The 26,449-nt window shown below is 39.6% G+C and overlaps 1 protein-coding gene across 7 annotated transcripts in view; it reads left to right on the forward strand.

Moving 5' to 3' along the window:
* The window catches only part of ZNF462 (zinc finger protein 462), a 151,961-nt gene that overhangs the window by 77,111 nt on the left and 48,401 nt on the right, over positions 1 to 26,449 (forward strand). The window lies entirely within an intron of this gene.

A 26,449-nucleotide genomic window follows, 5' to 3' on the forward strand; every position in this document is an offset into this window, starting at 1 on the left:
TGGGAAGCAGAAATGAACTTGTTGAGCATCTGTGTGACGCCATGATGAAAATGGAAGTCAGCGCTCATGGGAGTGTTGCTGGTGGAAAGAGCCTGTCGAGTGGGATGGATTAGTTTTTGATCATTCCACTGTGGTTTCAAGCAAGAAAGCGAATGGAGTACCAGGCCAATTTGTTTGTTTTTATTTATATCCTGTCTTGTTCTAAAAAAGATGTGCTGTGAAGTGTTTGGGGTGACAGGTATGTACATTAATGACACAAAATTCAGAGTAGGAATGCAAAGGGTGAATGAGTGGGGAAGTGTGTCTGACTAAGCCACGTGATATCTTAGGGGTGACATAGGGATTTCTTACAGCTGAAGGATGCTAAGGAGGCATGAGTTGGGAGGAGAGTTTTGCTGTTTAGTTTTGGAGTTTCAGAAGAAATACAGGAAGCCAGGGAGAGGGTCTCCTCGCTAGCAGTGTGACCAAAGCTGTAGGGAAGAGAAAGAGAGTCCAGACCTTGGGGCCTGCAGATACGGCATAGTAAGCAAAGGGATAGTTTATTGTTTTTATAAGACCAGGAAGCAGACCTGTTTGATTTCTCATCTCACCTCAAATGATTGCAGAATCAGCTACTTAGAAGAGAAGTAGAGGAAGTCTGCAGATTCTTCGAGGTAGACCTGCTCTCTTCCAACCCCTTCTAATTCTTGAATCCCTTCTGCGGGAGCCAGTTAGCTACCATCAGCTTGAGTACTTCGCAGGTCAAGGAATGACTGTCTCCCAAGATCTACTGTTACATTCTTGGGAGGAGCTTAGTGGACTGGAAAGAAAGCAGAACAAAAGCCTGGCTTTGAATCTCACTTCTCTCAATGGTGGTCACGTTTCCCTGGGCAATCTTAGCTTCTTGTACCCATATGTAAAATTGGATAGTGATATCTACCTCAGCCGATTATCTTCAGAGATTAATGAGAAAGGGTGCACACCTATAAAATACCCAATACAGCCTCTGACACGTAGTAGGAATTTAATAAAAGGCCATTTTATTTCTGTACTTTTCATCCTTTGGTTGCAATTCTGGCCTTTGGGACCATTTATAACAAGTACGAATTTTGGTTATTTTTAATGCGTGTGTCTAAAACAAGAGACTCTTCAGATAACCTGATGATCTGACAGCCCAACTTGTCAACATGGTCTAATTCTCAGGTTATCAAAAGAGTAAATGAGTAATCTTTATGCATGAGGTCTGTGAGCAGACACCTGTAGGAGGAAATGAAATGGTAAGTCCTAAGATGAAAAGCTGCTTTTTAAAAAACTTTTGAAGCTTGGTGGTCGTTCCTTTGCAAATCATTTATAGTGTTCAACACTATAGCTCCTTACTGGTGTCCCTGCCTTAAAGGACTTCTGTTTAACAAAGAAGGCTTGTTATGATGGCTACGACTTGTAATGAAGTGACCACACAATCTCCTTAGCTACTGTGTAGTAGTTTAAAATGTGGAAGGAAGCCTGTGGTGTTTTTTTTTTCTTCTGGGAATCACACATCTAGGGCTGGGTGAGAGTACCTGTGGAAGGGTAAAAAAAAAGAAATGTCCCTTTTTCACCTGAAATATTCTATTCACCAGGAAAGTTGGTATATTGCAACCAGAAGGGCAAAATCTAACTTGACCCAAATTGTAAGATCTGTATTAATGTGATTTTTAATTAATTGTTTTCATCTGACATGGAAGCTACATTTGTGGAGCTGTTTGGATGAAACACATTCGTCTCACTGCCATTGCTAGCAAAGGCTTTGTCTGGGACATTTTTCTCAACGTCATACCTTCTTTTTCCTTTGTGTTTCTTCCTTGAAAGGTGGGTCTCAGTCAGAGGTCAAGGGAATCCTATAAACCCACCCACGGCGTGAATCATCATCCTCTGCATAGACTAAGAAGGGTCGAGTTCAGTTATGTTCTTGAGCCTGTACTCTCTCCTGAGGGCTGTACTATGCACGGAAGAATTAGAAATGAGTATAGTATTTTTCTGGCCCTCCGACAACTTAAAATCAACTGTTTAGATGATACTATTAGCACTTACATTTGAGCTAACCGTAACCCTAAGCCTCAGGCCTAATCTATTTGTGGAGTGATCTCAGATTCTTGGAGGATGGACTTTGGGGAGGGGTGGATGTCACAGAAATATGTCAAAGTGATATTGAGTAGATCTCTCTATAACATAGATAGTCTGTTTTTGTTCAGCCACAGGGAAATAATTTGCAATATATAAAAGGGATTCTTATTTTTCTCCTTATGAAAGAACATAGTAACTGAAAGCTCTGCGTGGTAACTATTTAGTGAGCCCTACACAAAAGTCATTGGGCCTGTACTGTTTTTAATGTATATAAATGACCTATATTAATGGATCAGCAGTGATTAGTTTAATTTGATGACGTAAAAGCTGATTAGATGACGTAAACAAAAAGAAGGCTGTTCACATGAATGAATAATTCTGTGGAAAGAGTAGTTAATAGTTGTTCATTCAGTAAATATTTTCTTGAATCCTTACTATAGATTTTGTATAGTTTTGCATGGCCAAGAATGGCTGAGCAGGTCCAAAGTAGGAAGACTTTGCTAAGGAGCCGGATGGTGGATTCCTAGAAACAGCTAAGTCTACAGGATGGAAAAACATCTGTGGGGCTAGATAGTAGCCTGTAAATTATGCCTTGAATGGTGTTTAAAACACACATGTGAAATCCAATTGCACATTTTAATAGAGAGAAGCTGTGGGGCTACTGGCTCACAGTTAAGGTTTCCCACACTGCAGATGCCAGGACAATGTGAACACACCAACCAAAAATGTGTTGCAGGCCTGGGGGGAGTCAAGATCCATAAAACCAGGGAAATCATCAGTGTGTCTTTGGCTTTCTGATTCCCTAGTGAGGGATGTGAATAAAACAAGTTGACATGCTCCTGTTATTTGCAGTGGTCAAATGCTTGCCGTCTTGAGAGTGAGCCAGTCTTCTCTGGCAGAGGGAAACAGCCTGAAAAGGGAGGTTCTTTCTAAGCTGCTCTCCCTCCCAACCCAGAGGAGGGAGGAAAGCAGAGAAAGCAAAAATGAGAAGGCAGAGGGGAGATTTCACTCCAGCTGCCTGGCCACACACCTGTTCTGTGCTTCAGCCCTGCTCTTGGGCTCTGAGCTGTCAGTCTTGACATGTTTCACCAGCACACGAATCCTCTATATATTCATGATGATCAGTTGTTGGAAAGAAAAGCAACAGCTCTATGGTATTGGTTTTGTGTATAAGATAATGGGCAATGACACATAATTGCTATTCTAAACAATGCATTAAGGGGAAACAATAAGGTTGTCAACAAAGGGAGATGCTCTGCTGTGTTTGTGTTTACTGTGTTCCTTCTCCTGCCATATACAACACAGGACTGGCTTTTATCCGGCTATTTCCAAGTCTCTGCTTTCAGTACAGAAAAATACACATACAGGCACAGCTGTAAAATAACAAAGAAACTAGGACAGCGTAGTTTAGCTATGAGATTTGTTTTAGGTCTGAGAAGCTACACAGGGCATGGGCAGTGGATATGTAACTTAAAATTCAACTATGTGTTTTATAAGAAGTCAAGCCAGTGGTGACATTCCATCTTTTTCCTCCCTCTAGTTCCTCCCCGGGACTAATAAGTTATTTTGTTTCATCTATCTATGCAGTTATGCTATGGAATTGCCTGCTTTAGAAAATAGTTACTATGATGCATTTAGGACAAAAACAAAAATCAGACCAGGTGCAAAATGAATAAGGTGAATGATGGTAACATAGTTTTGTTTTGCTTGTTTGTGGTTTTTTTTTTTTTTTTTTTTTTTGGCTGGTGCCTTAGTTAGCAACCCAGAGAAAACACAATACCCCTCCATTTATAATATAGAACTTGATATAGTCCTCCCAAAAAAGAAGTCTGTGATATTATGAATTAATAGAAAAATGTTGCAAAGAGCTTGGCAATTTCCTTTTGTACTCATTTTTTAATAAATTTCAATTGGTTTTTCTGCCCTAAACTCTAGAATAATATTTGACAAACACTATTTTTATCAAGACATTTCTCATCAAGGAAACACATGTACTTATTGTCTGTCATATCAAAGTCTTCAGCATTGCATCCAAAGTTCACCATTTAGTCATGCTTTCTCCATTGCACAGTGGCATCACTAGCAAATACTGACATTCCTACCATCTCTCTACTTAACCACCCTAAGCATTTAATGTCTTCCTTTGCACTTCTACTCACTTTCAGTAAGCTCTGCTGGGAGGTTAGGTGGATTTCTTTCCTGTCTGCTTCTCTCTACTAGTCCATGACTTTCACTTCCTTTAAGGATTGATTTTCATTGGCCCCAAACATACTCTTATTACTCTTACTGGTGCTGTATTAGTACTTGCAGATATGCTATTCTTTCTGTCCCCTAATATTCCAATATGGACAGTTAGGTAAGTACTTATTAAATACTCATTCTTCTCATGGACCAGTGATATCTTGGAGGCATCACAGTTTTCAGTTCTGTTAATTGTACTGGGTCCTCAAATACATTTTAACTCCACTAACCAAATTACACAGGATGAGTTTATTTCATTTCCATTTAAGAGGCAGGTCAAAAGACAATCTGAAGATGAAACCTTAGGGAATGCTCTAACATTAATTCTCTGACACAATTTCTCTGCCAAGATAAAAAGATCTTCCTTGACAAAGAGCGTTTTAAATATTGTCATTGTTCCCTGCATGATGAGACCTTCTATATAGGTGGGAAGCTGAAGGTTGGGACAGGGTATAAACCCTTCTGTCCCTCAGAATGATATAGAAAGTATGATGGAGCTGGAGAAATGAACATTTCTAGTATGGTCAGCTGTTAGCAGAGTTGCTTCTTGAAGCAAGTGCACACAATTACTGATCTTAGAGTGGGCTAATTTGTTCTCTGTGTCTCTGTCCATATACAGTGTTTCGTTGCAGTTAAATTCAGATTCAAAGATGATATAGCGATAAACTGACCAACAAAACTTGTCAATGAGTAGAGCTTTCTATTCTACCTGAAAACTTTTCCCATCAGACTTTTAAAACAATATGTTGGTTAGAAGAGACTCATTTGGTGAGACTCAGTTTTTCTAAACATTAGAGATTGGCAAACTTTTTCCTTTAAAAAAATTTAAATTGACACATAATAATTACACATATTTGTGGCATACAGTGTGATAATTTGATACATGCATATGATGTGTAATGATTAAATTAGGGTCATTAGCATTTCCATCACCTCAAACATTTATCATTTCTTTGTGTTGGAAACATTCAAAATCTGCTCTTTAAACTGTTAGTAAATATACAATCAGTTGTTGTTTATTCTAGTTATCTTTAGCTGCTGTAAAATTCTAGAACTTGTTTCTCCTATCCAACTGTAATTTTGTATCTATTTACCACCCTAATGCCCATCCCAGTCTCTAGTAACCACTATTCTACTTGCTACTTCTATGAGATCAACTTTTCTAGCTTCTACATAGGGCATAAGAATGTGCAGTATTTGTCTTTCTGTGTCAGCTTATTGGCAATTTTTTTCTATAAAAAGGGCCAGACAGAAAATATCTTCAGCACTGTAGGTTATGCAGTCTCTGTCACAATTACTTAACTCTGCCACTGTAACATGAAAGTCGCCATAGACAATATGTAAACAAACAACATGGCTGTGTTCCAATAAAATTTTATGTACAAAAACAAAGGGAAAGCCCATGAATGATACTTCACTAACCCATGCCATAGATGAGATGATTGGGGGGAATAATTACAGCAATACCCATGAGATTAATCCAGTCTTTAATAAATGTCATTCTGAGCCTTTATATTTAACATATGGAATACTCCTAGATGTCACTTAAAAATGTAACTTGACCTAAATATATTATTAGATTCATATATGAAATGTAAGGTATTAGATAAAGTTTTAAAAATATTTGTGCATGAATTACATTTAAGCTTAAAAGGAAAACCTTCTCTAGGAATTATGTTGAGTCTATCAACTCATTTAACCTTGGCTGCAGCAATGCTTGACAACTAAAAATTAAGATCTGGGATGCTTTATTTTTGAAGAGAAGCTTTTCAGATCTCTAAATAGGTCAGACATAAAATTCAACCTTTAAGAGGATCCAGTTAGTTGCTAGGGCATCAGCCCTTCCACACAGGTTCCAGTTGCAATCAGATTGAAAGAAAAAACGACGACATGGTTTCTTTAAAAATGACAATCATGAAATGGAGACTCCCAGGTGAATAATTAATTGTAAAGTACAAAAATTTACATCGTTTATAGCACATGCAATGTAAGACACAATTTTAATGGCTTAACTGTAATTTTTAATGGGTTCTGCTGGTCTCAAAATTATCTGACCAGATACTAACTAACCTTTTCTTTTTGACATCAGCATTTCTCCATCAAAATTTGGCCTAAAGTTCATTTTAACACTTACTACGTTTCTATATTTCTACTGTAAAGACTTCAGAGGTCTGCAACTTTAGTGGAGCAAAGTGGCATTGAAGACCCCGAATCTTTTGTTATTACCTGGAAATCTACAGGGATTAAATGTTAAGACTCTGCCTCAGTGGCAAAGAGCAACCCTCCAATATTAACACCACTCTGAACTCAAAGGTCATGTGATAGACGCTTCCCAAGATACCAACCTGCCTGGGATTTCTGTGACTTTTTGAATTAGCCATAGTTTTGTGCCTACTATCATCCTTTGTGCCAGAGATGAAAACATTTCAAGTATAGGCTTTCCATGTCCTGGGAACTTAGTCAACTAACGCATCTCCCTGTTCTCATGCCAACAAAAACATTGTTCGTCAGAAATATAACCACATACTACTAAACTTACTCAGAACTAGTTCCCAGCAACTCTGAAGTTTGCTTCATAATTCCAGATCTGACTTTCACATCTCTGGGTGAACTGCTTGGAGACTACCTCAAGTCTTCCAGACCTCATTTGTGGAAAGTATCTAAAAGAGAAGAAATCTACTTTATTCTTTAGCAGAAAAATATAGTCAGTCATTAGCTGAATCATCTAAAGCAACTAATCTCAGTTATTTTTTAAAAGAAAGAATTTTTCCTTGTCTTCTCGTTGCCCATTTCAAATTTTCTGTCCCTGGAGCTGAAGCTAGTGTTTTAGGCCCAATTTTACTTGAGATAAAAATCCCACTTTGGGAGGCCGAGGTGGGCGGATCACGAGGTTAGGAGATCGAGACCACGGTGAAACCCCGTCTCTACTAAAAAAAATACAAAAAATTAGCCAGACGTGGTGGCGGGCGCCTGTAGTCCCAGCTACTCGGTGAGGCTGAGGCAGGAGAGTGGCGTGAACCCGGGAGGCAGAGCTTGCAGTGAGCCGAGATCGCACCACTGCACTCCAGCCTGGGTGACAGAGCAAGACTCCGTCTCATAAAAAATAAAAAATAAAAAATAAAATCCCTCAAACTGTCTTGAGACTTCTTATGACTCATTGGTCTCTCCAGTCTTTCTGTTCTGTGTGAGAGGATTTTACACAGGCAGAAGGAAGGATATTTGAGTTGGGAGAAGTCACAGGAGTGAGCCATGATTTAGAGGTAGAAATCCTGCGACAGCCTTGCTAGAGTCAAGGGTATGTCCTCGGAAAGATGGGTATGTAAAAAATTAATTTTCTTAAAAGTGTGAAGAGCCCCGGTGTTGTGGCTCAAGCCTGTAATCCCAACACTTTGGGAGGCTGAGGCAAGGGGATCTCTTGAGGCCAGGAGTTCAAGACTAGCCTGGGCAACATAGCAAGATCTCACCTCTACAAAAACATAAAAATAAAATAAAATAAAAAATAAATTAGTATGGAGGTGAGAATAAGATGCCAGAAATAACTTTTTAGCTACAATTATTTTGTTGAAAAAATACATACATTTTGATTGTATGTCCCAGGAAAGCATGTCCAAATGATGTACACATATTTTTGTTAACATGTTTTGTTAACCATAAATAACAACCAACAGAAAAATTCCAGTGGTGGTGATTAAACAAAAATGATGAAATAGCAAATGGCCAAAAGTGACATGAGGGGCAAGTATACAGGTGGGAGAATCTGCTTGCTCTCTGCTGGATTCAGTCCCTTTCTGTTTAGGCCCAGGAAATATGTTCCTGCCACTGGGGCTCTTCCACTTTGCAAACAGTTTCCGAGTCGTCAAGTTCAACCCAAAGGAAGTGTTTGGCTGAGAATGTAGGGCCCAGCTAAAGTTTCATTTCCCAGCACACTGCTTGTGGAGAAGTCATTCCAAGGCCAGGTTCTTCAGCTTCCATGGGGACACAAAACTTCTTAGATGACTCGCACAGGTCACTGTCTTATGTCATCTTTTATTTTGATGCACTGTGAGTCCTCCACCAGAGCTGCTATGATAGCCACATCGAAGAGATGCAGGACCTTCTAAACTCTTAACCTATGTGTTGATTTTTAGCACTGCTAGTTATTTTTTTTTCCCCTTTGGCCAGTTTGAAAGTCATCCATCCTGGTTTACATAAGGGTTCTGCATATCTCTTTGTTCAATTCCCAAGTGATGAATAATAATTATTATTTTTAAAAATTCTGCCAATTGCCTTAAATATGTCATCTGCTTTAATATGTCTAATGAATTGGAGGTATAAATGATTAATCTCATTTGAAAGAGAAGGGCATGAGGAGTGAAATGGTGAGTCAGACATCACAAAGCGTATACGTGGTGGAGCTGTTTCATTCACAGGTTTGTCCGATTCCAGAGCCTGTGCCCTTGAACTTTGTGCCTCAGTGGGGTCTAATAGCAAAAACACATACCCAAGAAATGATCCAGAGTGGTGAAGCCTTGACTGCTTATATGTCTGTGGGCTCTGGAATCTTCTACAGGAAATGAAAGACAAGTGTTTATTACTTATTGATATTTGGAGCTTAAGTTAACAGATGTACAGATAATATTAAGTTAAAAGACCAGAATAGAATAAAGTGAGAAATTGTATATCTGGATTTGAATGGCTATAACTGTGGATAGGAGAAGGAATTGAGTCATGTAGGGCTTTATGGAAGAGGCGGTACTCAAGCTGGACCTTGAAGGGTGATTGGATGTGTACAGGTGGATGGAAGGAGGCCAGGAGGAAGGCGTAGCAGACATGAGCAGAGATACAGGAGAAAGGATCCTGGAACTGCAAAAATCCAGTGTAGCTGGAGCAAAGGATGTGTGGTGAGGTTAGTGGAAGGGTAATTGGTGAAGGAAGGAGAGGTAGAGCCAGATGACAGGGGTACTTAACACTGGGAAGAGGACTTTGGATTTGTTAAGAAACAGACTCAATGGGGAAGACTAGCAGGAAGATTCGTTTGTCTCTGGAAGTGCCAGGGTACATTTGAGCTATAGGTGCATTCAGCTAGCATCGATAGGTCTTCAACAAGGAATGTGCAGTGAAATCAGTCATGGGTAGTAGTCATCCTCTTTTAAGATGGCTGCATAGAATTTTTACCTTCTGATGACAAAAGTAATACCAACTCATGACTAAAGAACAGCTTTATGGCAATACATAACAAAATATAAGGGTCACCCATCATGCCAGCCTCTCCCTACCCAGAATAATCTCTATTCACAGTTTGTTGAAGTCATCTAGATATTTGTTCTATGAATATACAAACATAGGTTGTCATTTAGTTTAGTTTTTTTTTCTTCAAAACTGAATCATACTACACAAACTAGTTTTCTTTCATGTGTTTTTGCTCTCACTACATAGGTTCCATCACCACATGACTTACTATAGTTTTGAAATATAAGGGTTCATATCTCAAAAATAATTCCTTTTCAAATAATAAATACTGAGTACTTAAAGGTTTCAAATATATTTTTATGTATAATAAATTATATATATATTATATTTAAGGTGGGATTCTCAGAAGGCCTTTGAGATTTTGCCAATCAAAAATTCATTAATTTTATTTTAGGGCTCACTCACCTCCTCAAAAATTACTCAAGTAGAGTCTGTTTCCCCACTGCTTACTTGAGACTTAATACATTTACAATATTGGTAAATGGTTCTTAAAAGACAAAAATCAAGATTACAGACTGCCTAGACTGTTCAGCGTAATGGGCTAGAAATAAGATTTTGTGAAAGGATAAATACAAAGTCTGTTGGGTAGCTGATGACCCTTGGCATTTATTTCCATTCCTGGACTTGCCAAATGTTCTTATAACTATTAGCTACCTTACCTGTGTCTCCAGCTAAACTGTGTGCTCTCCGATGTCAGGGACCATTTCCTATTCATTTCTAGAGCCCTAGCACTGGGTAGGCCATTCAATAGATATTTCTTAAATTGTTTTAAATTAGGACAGCAAAAGCAACCACACACAAGGAAAGCCAAGAGAACAATTTATGTGTGAACAAGCCTGAGAACCTGGAAAAAGCCAATGGAGTCTGGCTGTGTGTATAGCAAGATGTGCCATCCCATGTTATTGCAGTTTTCATGGATCATTCCCCTGTCCTTGAGTTAACTAACTTCTCCCTTCCTCCCACCCCAATGGCAACACCATAGCCCTTTCAACTTTCTGCAAATGAAGCAACCAATTCCTTTGTTTCCAAGCAGCCAAGGAGACAAGTGGGTACCTTCCTTACTTTCTGCCACCTCTTGAGAGTACTTCTACTTCCTTTGTTTAATGATCCTTTTTCAAATGCCTGCTTCCTGCTTATTTTCTTCCTCTCTTTTGGAGTATTCTTTTGTCTTCCTCTATGAACTCAGTGACTGGCTCACATCCTTGCTTTCTAATCCAAATGTAACCTTCATGCTCTGGAATTATAATAGACTAGACTCAATGGTAATAACTCAACAGACACTTCAGTCGCCTAAGCTAGGGAAATTTATCTCCTTCCTGACTGTCCTCCAGCTGCCCACCTGTGGCCAAATTCACCATAACAGCTCCATCTCCAGCACCTCAAATTTGCCTTTACTCTGACCACTGTGAGTAGTCTCCTTCCGCATCCAACCTAGACCTGACCAGAGGGTTAGCCATTTCAAAGGGGCTTTCTCCAGCATCCTGGTTTCTCTTGCCCCCTTGTCCTCTGGTTTCCAACTTGCCAGACTCCAACCCTGAATAACCTTCACTCCTGCCCTTCCTCTGATGTTAGCCAGTCTTTCTGATTCTAACCTCCATCTTTTCCAATCTGTTTTCCAGGATATCTTTGTTAATCACAAATCCAATTTACTTTTCAAAATAAATTTGAGCTGAGTCAGACTTATCCCTATGTAATGTCAGTTTACACCTAAGTATTTCAAGGTATTTTCTTAAGAGAAAGAGACAGGAATAGAGCCACAACCAACGTGCTAGAAGTTGCAAATAGCTGCAGTCTATCTTACTTGTCCCAAACTAAATGGAGTGAGCAGCTGTGTGGTTAGTAGCTGTGGCAATCACAAATTATTGTCCTTGTGAGTTGTGATTTTATTGTTACTCTGATTGTATACTATTTTAAAATTTTGCCCATGGGTAAGTTTTTAATTAGGGATAGAGAGAAGGAAAGACGAGGAAATTCACATCTACCTTGCATGTAAGCAAGAGTAATGCCATCAATATGTCTATTAGAAGAAACATAATAATTATCATAACTAAACCACAGGCAGACAGTGAAGTGTAAGTGCAGTTCCCTATTAGCACATTAAAATTGATCAATTCTGTGTGTTGTTCTATGGACAATAAAATAAGATAATTTTTGCTAGTACGGTTGCAGTATACTGTTGCATCTTAGCTATGTTATCTCCATAACAGAAGTCTGGAAAACAATAACTCTTTAAAAAATTAAGTTCAGGCCAGGCGTGGTGGTTCACACCTGTAATCCCAGCACTTTGAGATTGGCAACAAGGCAGGCGGGTTGCCTGAAGTCAGGAGTTCAAGACCAGCCTGGCCAACATGGTGAAACCCCATCTCTACTAAAAATACAAAAATTAGCTGGGCTTGGTGGCGAGCGCCTGTAATTCCAGCTACTCGGGAGGCTGAGGTGGGAGAATTGCTTGGACCCAGGAGACAGAGGTTGCAGTGAGCCGAGATCACACCACTGCACTCCAGCCTGGGTGACAGAATGAGACTCCATCTCAAAAAAAAAAAAAAAAAAAAAAATTTAAATTCGAGGTTTAAATAAAATATTCAAAAGATTTGCTTTTTCTGTTTTAAAATGAAAGCTTTTTAGTTACTTTTTGAATAGCTTAATTATTATGTGCCTCTACCCCTATAACTTAACAAAAAGGTATATAGTACTTTTCACTGTACTTTTTTCTCTTCTAATTTTTTGGAGTATTTTCTAAATCACGGCATGCCTAGGAGACAACGTTGAGTAAATAGATATCACCCAGTATGTGTTGCCAAGAGCAGAATAAGAGTTAGAGAACTTGAGGTCGGAGAAGTAATTCTGTGCAAGTGTAGGTTTAAGATTTATTTATGTATTTATTTATTTATTATCTTTTTCCAAATTGAGAGAAAGCAAAAACAAGGGTAAGAAAGAAGCTTTCAAAACTATATTGTGCTGCACACGTTGGTGGTTGTTTTTATATTAATTATCATAATCCCAATGAAAAGAGGTGACTCTACTGGGACTGGCCACTGTTAACAAAGTACTGAGGGCAGCCCAGCCGCACAGCACCAGCCCAGGCGGAGCAGCTTTCACTGTGCTTCTGGGCTTCCTGTATCCAAAAGGGGAAGGAGGGTTGTTGACAGCAATGGATCTGCAACATTTGAGGGTACCATAAGCCTGTCCAAGTTCCACCCCAGGCCTTCTTGCTTGCCTCAGCCCCAATCCGGCACTCTCACCCTGGGGAAGCATCCAAATGTTCTGTGGAACCTCTTCCCCAAGTCATAACGGTGTTTTTTTTGTTGTTGTTGTTTTTCCCCAGTGGAATTTTGGAGTCGTGGTGCTGTACTGGCATCAAGTGTGACTCTTTCGGTGTATTGCTGGGTTCATTTTGATTGAGCACATACCAGGAGGGATCATTTTCACCCAACTGGAGCTAGTGAACATCTAGGGGCAAATGATCTTTTTGAACCCAGTTCTCCATATAGATTATCTTTACTTAATGGTGTACAGATTACACTGGAGATGTTCGAACCCTGAGTTTGAGATTTGGCTTGAAAGCTGCTGCAGGCTCAAGTCCAGGAAGTACCATTCACATTGTTGTTAATGAAATGTGCAGCCTTAGGCAGAGGTCCTGTCTAGCTCCGTATCACACATGCATGTCCTTAATTAAAGCATTTACCCTCTCTGAGCCTTGGAATTTCTAATATGCAAAATAATGATGCCGACTTTATGGGGTTATTTCAAGGATCAAATGAGATAACGCAATGGAAGTACTTTCATATTCTAAATTACTGTAGAAATAGTAGCTATTATTAAAATACTATAGTAGAAGCAAATTTGTTGTCGATTTATGATCCTTTTTAATCAACCATAGAATGGGTTCAAGTAAAAAAGGAAAAAATTTCACATCCATCCTCAAGCTGAATGAAGTTTCCTTACATCATGAGCTTTCTTGGGAGCCTAAGACAATTCAGTGTTTGGAAGGTGGTGCTTATCTGGAACCTTGTTGATATAAACTTATCTGAACTTCAGGGCTTAGTCGAAATCACCCACACAAGAAACTCCTTAGCACTTGATACTCTAATGGGCTAGTGGAATGCATTGATGAGTCCCAGTGTTAGACATCATTACTATAATTATTACTGACATTAATCGATCATTTTTAATTAATGATAACTATCACTTACTGCATATCTACTGATTCAGTACTTTGTAAACATTGTTTCATTTTATTTAAGCCATACAGCAATCCCATGAGACAGGAACTTCCATGACCAGCTCATTGCTGTTTAGGAAGGAGGAAAATAGGCTTAAGCAAGTTAAGTGGCGTGCCCCAGGTCATAGTTACATCCAGCAGAGTTGGGGTTAGGGGGCACATCAGCCTGACTCCAAACTCTGTTTACTGTGCCACTGCTTCCCTAAGCCTCAGTTCTTAAATGTACTGTTTTTCCCCAGGCAAATCTTAAAATACATGAGCCCCAGGAAAGTGCTCTGTGTTTGAAATATTAAAACCATTCTTGGATGTGACCTTCTGCAATCTTATCTTCCAAATCTCTTGGAAGGAAAAAACCAATAATCCCAACTTCTACTGTCTCACCACTCACTCTTTGCTTTTCGTAAACTGCTAGACTCAATGTTCTGCCTTCAGCATTTTATTGAAACCACTTTCATGAAGTGATCTAATACTGACTAACTGCAGTGGCATTTTCTCTGGGAAGGAGTCATTCCTTCTTGCTGTTTACACCTGCTGCCTCCTTGGTTCCCCCTCCCTCTCTCTGGAATTCCTTGCAGCGTAACCTTGATTCCTATGACTATAATGAAATAGCTTTCACAAGGATCATCAGTGACTTCAGACAAACAAGGTCACTGCCTCTGCTCTTGCCTCATCCTTCTTTTTTTGTCTGTGGCATTTAAAACTGCTGACCTTCCTCCTAGGGAAATTCTGTTCCCTTGGTTTTGGTCCTGCTATGTGTTTCAGCCTCTCCTCCAGCCTCTCTGATCATGCCTTCCCTTTATCTTGTTTTTACCATGTTTCTCCTGCTCCCCGTATATGTACTTGAGTCTCGTCCTCAGTTCTCTTCTCTGCACTGTCTCTCTCTTTACAAACATATGAAGTCAACTTGCCCTCTTCTGATGCCACCAGTACTTCCAGTGCTAACCTCTCAGGTTAAGTCTGAGACCCTCTGTTCTAACTGCTCCCTACCTTCTCCACCTACGGGTCTCATTCAACCTTCATTTCAAAGGTTCTAAAATGGAACTCATTAATTTCCCACTAAATTTGTCCCTTTGCCAGAGCTCTTGGGATCTAGCTAATATCCTCTGCCACTCCAGGTCTTGTTGGACCCACGTTCCATCAGCCAGTCATTTGTTGTCTGCTTAGTCCTGATGTTTATATCACCTTAATTCTTCTCACATCCATCTCCCTCCTTCCCATCCTCATCTCTTACCTAAGCCATTAATTACCATGTTTATCCCACCTGCAAAGTCCTCCATTCATTCTATTCTAAGCAAGGTTAAGAGTTCATATCATCCTCCTATTAAGAAGTCTTTAACAGCTCCGCATGGCCTATGTATTAGTCCGTTTTCACACTGCTATAAAGAACTACCTGAGACTGCATAATTTATAAAGAAAAGAGGTTTAATTGACTGACAGTTCTGCATGGCTAGGGAGGCCTCAGGAAACTTACAATCAAGGTGGAAGGCAAAGGGGGAGCAAGGCACGTCTTATATGGTGGCAGGAGAGAGAGAGAGAGTGGGGGCGGCGGGTATGTGCCATACTTCTAAACCATCAGATCTTGTGATAACTCAGTTACTGTCACAAGAATAGCATGGAGGAAACTGCCCCCATGATCCAGTCACCTCCCACGAGGTCCCTTCCTTGACATGTGGGGATTACAGTTAGAGATGAGATTTGGGTGGGGACACAGAACCAAACCATATCAGCCTGTTTAAAAGAGGGGGAAAAAAAAAAAACTCAGTCAATATTCTCCATGTTTATACCCAGCCTTTCCTCTCTCCATCAGCTGCCTCATTCTCCCTATGTTCTAGCCTAACTGGAATGAGCATCTCTCTCCTCACCCTTTTGCCTTTGTTCATGTTATGTCCCCTTTCCTTCATCTCCACATGCCCAAGTACTACTTGTCTTTCAAAGCCACGTGCAAATTCCTTCATTTCTCTGATGCAACAGTGATCTCCTGAGATGTGAGTCAACTCTTCCTCTGAAATCCCTCAATGCTGTGCCCTACCTCTCTTAAGAACATGTAGTTCAGTCTGCTGCCTCCATAATATTACCAGGAGGGAGCTCTTTAGGAGCAGGGTTTTTGTTATTTTTTATTCTAAACAATGAATATAAGGCTGCTTCCTTCCTAGAGTAGATGTCCTGTAAATGTAAAATAAAAATTTGTTGTGTCCTGTAAATAGTCGTGGTAGTAAAGTAGTAAATCAAGATTTGAATGCTTTTCTGACTCCAGAGCCCCACTGTCTTCTGGCCACGCTACTAACAACAGATAACGGACTCATGGGCATTTGTTTGATTGTTTGAGCACTCACTCATCTTAGTGTATGTTGCTGTAATCTCCCCTAACAACGTGAGAGCTCTTGAAATAAGAGATCTGATTTTCTTTGTATCTATCAGATATCTAACATACAGGAATACCTTGGAGATACTGTGGGTTTGGTTCCAGACCACCTCAGTAAAGCAAATATTGCAATATACAAGTCATACAAATCTTTTGGTTTCCCAGTGCACATAAAAGTCATGTTTACACTATACTGTAGTGTATTAAATATACAATAGCATTATGTGTAAAAAATGTACATACCTTAATTAAAAAATGATTTATTGCTAAAAAATGCTAATGATTATCTGAGCTTTCAGTGAGTCATAATCTCTGTGCTAATGAAGGATTTTTGCCTTGATGTTGGTGGCTGCTGACTGATGAGGGTGGTGGTTGCTGAGGACTGGGAGTAGCTGTGTCAATTTCTTAAAGTAAAACAGCAATGAAGTTTGCCACGTTGATTGACTCTTCCTTTCACAAAAGATTTATCTGCAGCATGCAGTGCTGTTGCAGTGCTGTTTGATAGCATTTTACTCACAGTAGAACTTCCTTTAAAATTAGAGTCAATATTCTCAAACCCCCTGCCACTACTTTATCAACTAAGTTTATGAAATATGCTAAATCCTTTGTTGTCATTTCAAGTGTTCACAACATCTTCATCAAAAGTAGACTTCACCTCAAGAAACCACTTTCTTTGTTCCTCTATAAGAAGCAACTCCTTATCTTTGCAAGTTTTATCATGAGAATCAGTCACCTCTCCAGGCTCTACTTGTAATTCTAGTTCTCTTGGTGTTTGTACCACATCTGCAGTTACTTCCTTCGCCACAGTCTTAAACCCGTCAAAGTCATCCATGAGAGTTGGAATCAACTTGTTCAACACTCCTGCCAGTGTTGATATTTTGACGTTCTCCCATTAATCACAGATGTTCTTAATGTCATCTAGAATGGTGATTCCTTTCCAAAAGTGTTTTATTTTACTTTGCCTAAGTCAGAAGAATTCATCAGAAGAATCACTATCTATGGCAACTGAATCCTTATGACCTGTATTTCTTAAATAATAACACTTGAAATGGAAATTACTCCTTGATCCATGGGCTGCAGAGTGGATGTTGTGTTAGCAGGCATGAAAACAACATTAATCTCCTTGTATGTCTTCATCAGAGCTCTAGGGTGATGAAGTTCATTGCCAATGAGTAGTAACATTTTGAAAGGAATCTTTTTTATCTGAGTAGTAAGTCCCAACAGTGAGCTTCAAATATTTAGTAAACCATACTGTAAACAGATGTGCTATCATCCAGGCTTTGTTGTTCCATTTATAGAGCACAGAGTACAATTAGCATAATTTTTAAGGATTTTTTGAATGGGAAAAGCACTGGTGTCAACATAAAGTCACCAGCTGCATTAGTCTGTACCAAGAGTGTCAGCCTGTCCTTTGGAGCTTTGAAGCCAGTTATTAACTTCCCCTTAGCTGTGAAAGTCCTAGATGGCATCTTCTTCCAATAAAAGTCTGTGGTGCCTACATTGAAAATCTGTTGTTTAGTGGAGCCAGCTTCATCCCTTATCTTAGCTATATCTTGTGGATAATCTGCTGCAGCTTCTACGTCAGCACATGCTGCTTCACCTTGCACTTTTCTGCTCTGAAGACAGCTTCTTTTCTGAAACATTATAAGCCAACCTCTGCTAGCTTCAGACATTTCTTCTCCAGCTCTGTCACCTCTCTTAGCCTTCATAGAATTGAAGATAATTAGGGCCTTGCTTTGGATTAGGCTTTGGCTTAAGAGAATGTCGTGGCTGATTTGATCTTCTATCCAGGCTACTACAACTTTCTCCATAATCAGCAATAAGGATGTTTTGCTTTCTTATTATTCATGTGTTCCCTGGAGTAGCACTTTTAATTTTCCTCAAGAACTTTTCCTTTGCATTCACAACTTGACTAACTGTTTGGCACAAGAAGCCTGGTTTTCATCGTGTCTCAGCTTTCAGCATGCCTTCCTCACTAAGCTTAATCATTCCTAGCTTTTGATTTAAGGCGAGAGACGTGTGACTTTTTCTTTCACTTGAACACTTAGAGGCCATTCTACTAGGGTTAGTCATTGGCCTAATTTCAATATTGTTGTGGCTTAGGGAATAGGGAGGTCCAAGAAGAGGGAAACAGATGGGGGAAATGGCTGGTCAGTAGAGCAGTCAGAACACACACATTTATTGATTAAGTTTGCATCTTACGTAGGCACGGTTCGTGACACCACAAAATAGTTAAAATATTAACATCAAAGATCACACATCACCGTAACAGAAATTATAATAACAATAACATTTGAAATATTACAGAATATTGCGTGACACAGACACAGGAAATGAGTACCTGTTGCTGAAAAAATGGTGTCATAGACTTATTCGAGTTAAACCTTCAACTTGGAAAAAATGCATTATTGTGTAGTCCAATAAAGCATGTGCCTGTATAGCACATATATGTCATGAGTAATCATACCATTTATAGAAAGCTAAGACATCCAGAAGAATATTGCATCACTTTGCAAAATAATATTTCAATCACTGCATTAAGTCTAAATGAATCTAAGAAATATGTATTAAGCATCTGAGTTGACACATGGATGTTAAAACTAAGAGTAAAATGCAGATCTAGAAATATTTTGGATGCTGCTGAGAGTTTGTCTTCAGGAAATAGAGCAAAGGGTGGCTGATGATTACACATTGTGGTTTGTAGCACATGGATAAAGCACTTGGTCACCTGTTCTATATTATTATTAATTTTTGCACATGAAGGGTTGGTAGGGAGCAGAGAAGGTAGCCTAGTAAGTTCCTTTCTTTCCTTCCCATAGGTAGGGCCATAGTCCATTTGAGATGTGAGTGTACTGAGTTCAGTAGAAACAGATGAACAGTTCAGATGAACAATTCTAACCTGCTAGTAAAATCCCGAGAAGAAAAGATGGTGTTTTCTACTTAACAAAACAAAGTATGGAATCATGGGGTGCTGATGATATTCCATCATCACTAGGGAATGTGCTGCCAGTTGGTTTTTCTCACAGTGGGAATGCATTTCTACCAAGCTGCCTTTCCCATCTGAGTGGTCAGGACTGTGGGTACAATTTACAGACACAGTAAAGGTAAAACTGGGAGGCCACTATCTCACCTGCTCCCTGCCTAAAACCCTTCAGTGGCTGTCTACATTGCCTTCAGAATAAATTCCGAGCTCAGCATGGAAAGCTGTTCATTGGGCCGTGCATTTCTCACTGGGATCATTCCTCACCACTTCTTCCCTTGTGCTATAGCTGCACTGAATACCCTGTCTTTAAAAGGGTCCTATTGTCTCATACTTTAGCCCTTGCTATTCCTTCTTCCTGGAATGCCTTTCTCCACTTATTTTCTCTTCAAATTATTTTGTAGATCTATGGTGGGAAGAAAGCACCTCTTAGCACAGAGCCTAAGATTTCTCACAATGAGTAGTAGGCAAACACCCCTAAAAAGTAATCCATACTTAGCTGAGCCAGAAGTTCCCAAGGAAGCTGAGATGCACTTATCAATCATGAAATAAAATCCAAACATCCATGCACACTGAGAAATTTGCAATAACATTCCTCGTGGGTAGCAGGGAGAACCAGACAGTCAACCAATACATCCACTGTAGATGAGGTGGCAAGAAGTGCTATCAAGAGAAAGAAAACCAAGGTGAAGTGTAGAAAGGATGGGAGTTGAAGTGTCAGGTAAGGTGGTTGGGGAGGGCATCATTGATGACAGGAATGATTGAGGCCAAGCCTATCAATTGGATACCAAGAACCTTGCTCAAAGCTGCAGGTAATCTTGAAGAATATTGAAAAGGAAATAGACCCCAGAATCATTGCCAGGAAAGCCTGTCCAGTTTGGGAATTGAATTTGCCCTGAGATGACTTTTTGAAGCAAGTTGATTTGTGACCATTCCGTGTGCATTGTTAACTAACAAAACAGGAGTGAATCATTCTGTCTGTGGTATTACTCAGGTTGAGCCCTGTCTTTGAGCCGAATCTGAGTCCCACAATCAATCCCCTCCCTACTCAGCCATCTCCCCTTACAAAATCACTGGACAAGTTGCTACCATAAGTAGCAATGCATTTGGCTCTGCCAGAACTGGTCAGTCAAAAAGTAGCCTCCAAGCAGCTACTATGTGCCTAGAGCTGGGATGAATACTACATATTTTACAGCCGTGTCAGAGATCCCTGTTCCACATGATTCTGCAGTCCAATAAAGGAGTCCAAATGCTTCCATCCATAGAACACACTCCATAAACACTTCTTTGGTGCAGAATTGATATAATGCAGACCTCATTGTTGTGGAACTGAGGCCCTTGCAAGCACTCACTATGTGCCAGTCACTGGACTTCACACATTGGTCTTATATAATCTCCGGAGCACCCTATGAAGTTGCCAATGTTATCTTTTCCACTTGACAAATGAGGACACAGAGGTGTGTTGGGTTAAAAGTTGCTGCAGACCTAGAAGGAGGCTCCTCAGCACACCCTGGAAGCTGAAAAGTTGTCTGTTTTCCAGTTGTTCCTGGGTTTTGCCATCTATATAATGGGAAGTAATAATTCTCATTTCATAAGGTCATGGTGAAGGGCAACAAGAGACTTTATAAAAAGCACCTGACACAGATGCTAGACAGAGCTGGCTAAGACAGTGAAAGGTGAACCTGGATCTCACTACCTGATCCCTCCAGCTTCTTGGAAATTTAATACCCTACACCTGAGTCCAGCATCACTGGGCAGCATTTCTGTGGGTGAGTTTGGAGTGGGTGGAGGAGCTATCCTAAGGGAACAACCTACTGCTTTAACGGTGATTAAAAATATAGCTTAACCTAGAGCGAGGATTTTCTTACACTGCATGGAAATAGGTGAAAATAAAAGAAAAAAGGGTAAGAAACCCACTGGGTTTGTTGGCTCAGAGACTCCCGCTCAGGGACAATTTTAGAAGAGCTCTGTGCTTTGAAATGTGGCTGCTCATTCTTGTTCTTGATCAACCATAGCCTTTCTCACCTGATTTCCGTGTAGCATCACTTAGAGCTCTACATGTATCTAAATATATATATATGCTTATACCCAGATGTGTTCTTTCCTCTTGATTATTGAATCTTTTAAGAAATCTCCACGGTTGTTCCCTCCAGGCTCTCACAGCACTGTTCATAGCAAGCCATCAATTGTGACCAACTCCTTGAAGTCAGTAGGCATCTTCCCTCCAGTCAGGTCTTGAGGAGGAAGCACTGTGGCCTTGCCCACGGCCTGTGAGCTCTAAATACCATCTGAGGTTGCTCACAAGCTCTTTACGGTTGAGGCCAAGTCATTTATATAAAGAGGCTTTTGTGCTCAACACTTTTTGTTGGATTTTTTCAGTGTGGTAAAGACATCTATATGATCTAAACGAACAGCAGGAAACCTTACTTCCTCATCACACAATTCAAAAGAGTCACAGGTGAATTATGCATTCGGTATTGTGAGAGCTTCTCAATTAACAATGGCAGATGCCACCCAGAGTTTCCTCCAAAAAACATTAGAAAAAGGATCCTTCGCCACACATTCGTTTCCCTGCAAGTTTCCTGCCTGTTTCAAGGAGGGTTTTTAAGAACACACACTTTTGAGTTACAAATACCATTTAATGAAGAAGGAATAGCTACAGTGGCAGAAAAAGCAAACACACACATTTTTGGGACTGGGCATTCAGGATCCCCAGGTTATGCTTCTGTTTCTTCATTGGTTACCTGGGCAACATAAACCCATATCTGCTTTTCTAAGCCACTACAAGTCTTTAGGCAAAATGGATAGTCTGTGTGCTACATATCTGGGATGAGTGCATTTCTAATGGAGGAAAATGGGTAAAACAGTGTATACAGTGAAAATATAGTCCTAAACACCTGAAGGTAATCCATGAGTACCTTCTCACGGATTGCAAAGGGCTCTATTTGTATGGTCTCAAGTGTTGATTATTTATCAAAGAGTCATGATGCATTTAAATACATGGTACCCATTACATCTGAGCATCTCACAAACATCGATGCCTACTGATGGGTGAAAAAAATGAGGGATACAGAGCTGCATACTGAATCATCTCAAGTGGCTTCCAGATGTGCTGATAGCATGTGTTTTGAGTTTTGGCTTATAGCTGATTTAGGGGCAAGACTAGAAATTAATGCCTTTGGCTTCTTAAGACAGCCATGGATTCTGAATTACATTGCATTCAAGTTCTTAAATGTTCAGAAGCCATTGTCTGTGTAATTAAAAAAGACCCAGACTTATTTCATCTAACATGGTTCAGTGTTTCAGTGGGAAGACTCTTAAACCTCAGTATCCAAAGAGAGAGTGGCATTTGGTGAGTTGCATTTTTTTTTAAATCTGGGTTTTCCAGAACAGTATTTTCGGTTTGTACTCTTTTTTTTTTTTTTTTTTTTGGATGTTTGTTGAGCACCTGCTTTAGGCCAGCCACTGGACTAAGTTCTGAGGTACATTGACTTAAAACAATTATAGATAGGTGGATGGATGCACACATGGATACATGAATGGATAAATGGATGGATGGCCTAATTTCAAAGAGATCATAGTCTGGTAGGGGCAAATTAAATTAACCTTGGTACAGCATGATATGTAGTAGTAGGGGAGTCTAAGGGGGGAATTTAATACATGTATCTAGAAGGGTCAAGGAAAATCTTCATGGTGATGGAAGATTTGGACTGAGTACAGTTTTGAAAGATGAGTAAGAGTTTGTCAGACTGAAAAGTGTAAGAAGGATATGGAGAATGTACAACAATGCAGGGAAAAAAGGCATAAAAAGTGAATATTAGAAGCCTTGTATGTGACTGGCATTAAGCACAGCATGGGGACAGTGTGGGCATGGGAGTGAGGATTGGCCTGGAAAGATGAAGGAGAGTGTGAGCCCTGTGGTTCAGAGTTTGGACTTTTTTTCTGTAAGAAGGTGAGTATCATGATCACATTTGCATTTTAGAAAATAAAGGAATCTTAGGGGGAGAAGAAACTGGAAAATGGAATGCTAGTTAGGAACATTTTGCAGTAGAAGTTCACACAGCAACCATGAGGGCCTGAACAAAAGCCATGGCAGTGGGCTAGTGAGTGGATCACAGAGACAGAGTTTCTCAGGAGGCTGAACCAACAGAGCTTTTGACTCATTGAATGTGTGGAATGAAAGAGAGAAATGAATCAAGGATTTATTCTGATTTCATTGACTGGGTGAATGAATGGTGATGTCATTGACAAAAAATATAGAAAGACAAATGGATATGTTCCCAAGTATAAGATCTAGTGAATTGAAAAGTCCAGGAATCCTCCTTGGCCTCAGGTCAGACCTGCCTGGATTCCTCAAAAATATAAAGAAAAAACATGAGGCTTCACACAAAATAAGGCCTTTGAGAAACCTTTTCAATGAATTTAAGTATGGTGGGAAACTAGATCTCAAAAAAGAGAAAGATTGCCCATTTTTTGCCATGTTTGTGTCATTTTGCAGGCTAATATTTTGTTTTTTTTCTCAATCTATTCCCTGATCATATTTCAAGGTTTTGTTTTTACTCATCAGAATGACAGGAAGTTTTCAGTGTGTGTTTCCTTGAAGTTTGGCCTCAACTTTATTTTCAGGATTAGGCGTTTGTTTTTCCGTTTGCCTCCATGACAACGGAGTCCAGAATTCCTATATATAGTCATCCAGTGTCCATTGTCCCCCTGGCCATTGTATCATAATCTTGTGCGTCCAGGCCAGAGAGCTCCACTGATGACAGTAGACAAGGAGGTGCCAGAGTCCTTGGCCTGGAGATTTTCAAGGCATAATCCAAAGAAGGAAATAAAATAATCTGACTGCCTTTAGAGGCGTATGTTCCCCCTTAGACACTGTGGAATGGAAATGGTTTGTGTTCTAAAGCTTAGTTTCAAATATAATTTTCTTTTGGAATAGCCCATAGATAAAGAATATTTTTGAGGCTCTTCAGAGGAAATACTTGGAAAGTTGCATTGGTGATTTGTGGTTTTTGTTGTTTCTCTGGATACCAAATTCTGCTCACTGTTAACAGCACTTGAGAAACAGGTATTTTGAGAACGGGAATTAAATCAAGGTACAAAGGAATTCGGATAGAACCGAGAACAATTTTTTAAATCAGCAGACTTCTTGAGTCTGTGAATCATCTTGATATATCTGTGTTACACACTGTTTTAATAACTTAAAACAATATATATGTACCTGGACTTAACAAAGTTGTCCACAAATTTAATCCAGGAAACATTTTCTTAAGTACCTTTCCAGGCCCTTCTAAGCAATTGGGATACATCAGCGAAAAGGACAGCACCAACCCTTGCTCCTGTGGAGCTGACATTACCTGCTTGGTTGTCATTTCAGATTGACAGGAACAATGCCTTGTGTGCTTGTATAGCACGGCTGTCCACAAATTCAATCTAATGGATATTTTCTTAAGTACCATCATTAAGTATTTATGGTGATAATTAAAGTTTATGAAGTTTGTAAAGAATGTAACAGATTATCTTGCCTAAAGGCACCTAAAAATATTACTGCGGTAAAAAACACATAACATGGGAATTTACCCTCTTAACAAATTTCTAAGTATATAGGATAGTATTGTTAACTGTATACACATTGTTATACAGCAGATCTCTAGAACTCTTTCATCTTACATGACTGAAACTCTATATCCATAGAACAACAACTCTCCACTTCCTTCTACCCACAGCCCCTGGCAACCACCATTCTACTGTCTGTCTGTATGGGTTTGACTGCTCTAGGTGCCTCATGGAAGTGGCATCATGCAGTATTTGTCCTTCTGTGACTGGCTTATAGCATATAACAAGATTTCCTTCTTTTTTAAGGCTAAATAATATTCGTGTGTGTATGTGTGTGTGTGTGTGTGTGTTATACACCACATTTTCTCTCATTCACATGTTGATGAACACTTAGGTTGCTTCTACCTCCTGGCTATTGTAACTACTGCTGTAGTGAACATGGGAGTACATATCTCTTCAAGATCCTAATTTCAATTCTTTTGGATAAATACCCAGTAGTGGGATTGCTTGATCATATGATAGTTCTGTTTTTAATTTTTTGAGGAAATTCCATGCTATTTTCCCTGAGACTGTACCATTTTGCATTCCAAACAACAGCACACAAGGGTTCCAGTTTCTCCACTGCCTTGCCAGCACTTATTTTCTTTTTTTGATAATCACCATCCTAACTAGGGAATCCTTTTCAAAATGCCTTAAGCATTTTAATTTCATTTAAAATGTAAATACATGTATTCACCTGTATTGTGATACAGGGTAAAGCCTATGTATTTGAATCTGGTTCCTTTGATTGAAGTTCCCTGTTTTCTCCTTTGCATAAACCACACCTACACTGCGTTGTGTGTTACTTCCAGTTTCCATTTCTTTGAAGTGGAATGAGAACTTAGACATTTGTGAAACAGTCTTAGAGCAGAGTCCTTCTAGATTTTTATGTTCTCAATCTTTTATAGTTGGTCTTGCCAAAATGTAACTTAACAGTACTTTTTTTTTAGCAACTTGACTTTATCAAGTCTTTTCAAAGCATTCAACTTAGCTTTCATAGAAATAACACTTTTATACCTATATTTTTTCTTACAGAATATTAATTAAATTGAATGAGCTCAGTAGCAAATATAACTGGTACAAAAAAGTTTTAGGAGCAAATGAAACTGATGATTCTTGTTAGCATTAGGTCCAATGCTAGAAGCAGAAATGGATGGACCTGCTAAAGGATGGTGTACAACATCAGCCTAGACACCACTGTTGCCATGGTTCTTCTTTGATTAGAATGTTTTAAGGTCAGAGACATTGATCTAGCCAAGTTTGCTTAAGGAGGACTTGTAAATGTAATATGAGGTATAATGAGATCAGGGCAAGAATCACAATGTGTATGTGTTGGCAAAGCATAGAGGAAAGCAAAGAGTTCTGTTTGGATTGCTGCGAAAAATCTTCACAGAGGGTGTGACATTTCAGCTGAGTTTTGAAGGATGGGTAAGAATTTACCAGGGAAAAAGAAGAGAAAGTGCACTGGTGGCCTTGATCAAGGATCCCAAGGATGCAATACGTAGAATTTGCAAGAAATTGGAAGCTAGCTGGAAGTGAGGCTGGAGACATGGGCTGAGATGAGACTGAAGAGCTTTACTCTTGAGCAATAGGGCACACTCATATCATCATCATATATGAGTAATGATATGTATGCTGGCTGAACTGGAATTGATCTTAGAAGAAGAAAGACCAGGTAGGAGACTTTAAGAGTTGCCCATATGTGATAGGAGGACCTGAATGAACAAGGGGTAGGGAA

This window comes from Hylobates moloch, unplaced genomic scaffold, assembly GCF_009828535.3.
Source record: "Hylobates moloch isolate HMO894 unplaced genomic scaffold, HMol_V3 SCAFFOLD_10, whole genome shotgun sequence".
NCBI classification, from domain to species: Eukaryota; Metazoa; Chordata; class Mammalia; order Primates; family Hylobatidae; genus Hylobates; species Hylobates moloch.